Here is a 1,370-nt window from a genome sequence, read left to right on the forward strand (position 1 = left end):
TTTTTTTTTTTTTTTTTTATTTGGTTTGCAACCTTGCAGAGATCCCATTGGAGTTTACCCTGCGCTTGTGACCCTAACATTGAAAGCAATTGTTCAGGGTTATCAAATGGATGAGAGGTTTAGGGTGGGGCGGGTCCATGAGCTAGATCAGGCCCAAAGATTGGCTCTGCATGGTAGAGCCAGCACATGCCCCAGACTGACCTGGTGCAAGGCATGCAGCATGTGCACTTGCTCAAGGCCTGCACGCTGCATGCAGCATGCACTGGTCTGGGCTTCACACACTGCATACAGCACAGCACACAGGGCTGGTCTGAGGCATGCACCCTGGTACATACTGAATGAGTTCCCTATGCCAGACCAGACTAGAGATCCAGCCTACAGGCATGGTTTGGTATGGGTACTACATGCAGTGTGTATCGGACTGGACCTCCATGCCACACGTAGCACGAAGTGCTTGTGGACCACAGGGCCTGTCTAAGTCCCCCAGGCAGCACCACAGGCCAGATGATAGGGCTCCACAGGCCACATCTCCGAACCTCTTTCTCTAGCTAGTCTCTCTAGCCTTTTTTTCCTCTTAATATGGTCTCAGCATTGGATTTACTCAGCCCTTTAAACTAAGCAAGAAAGCAACAGGTCTTATTCATACACTGGTAAGATCCAGGAACAAATTCAAGTGAAAAGAACTCAGGATAAACAGAACCACTTCATCAGTCTGATTTTGTTATTGTTGTTTCTGTTGCTGCTGCTTCCAGATTCCTTACAGATTAACCTGCAAGGCAAGTGACACACATCCGTGTGTGTGTAATAGGGCTGTTTTGTTTCAATGCTGTTTCAACTTGTTTTGAGCTTGAAACAGTGAAAATGAAACAAAGGGCTTTGAAATAGCCTGGAAACAAAATAAGGGCAGTCGAAACATTTTGAAAATTTTGAAACATTTGGAGTTTTGAAACTGAAGCTGGGCTTACCTGCAGGGAAACTGAAAGTAAGGAGAGGGCGGGGGAAGAGGGGGGAAGGACTGCTCTCATATTGACTGTGTAGCTGGCCAGTGACTGTGATCCCTGAGGTCCCTTCCAATCCTATTGCTCTGGGGGAGGGATGGAAAAACAGCATTAAAGGCAGCATTGTTTGAACTGGCCTGCTTTCTGCATTGGGGTCTGACAGTTATTGAGCTATCTTCCAGCAGTTCAGGAGCATTAAAATCAACAAAAGCTACTACTACCATGTATTTCACAGAATTACAGAATCAATGAGTCGGGAGGGACCTAGACAGATCATCGAGTCCAACCCCCTGCCATGGGCAGGAAGGAGCACTGGGGGTGGCAGGGGTCATAAGACCCCAGCCAGGTGCCTATCCAGTCTCCTCTTGAAGA

Source organism: Gavialis gangeticus, unplaced genomic scaffold (assembly GCF_001723915.1).
Source record: "Gavialis gangeticus isolate Ggan-Ray unplaced genomic scaffold, GavGan_comp1, whole genome shotgun sequence".
NCBI classification, from domain to species: Eukaryota; Metazoa; Chordata; order Crocodylia; family Gavialidae; genus Gavialis; species Gavialis gangeticus.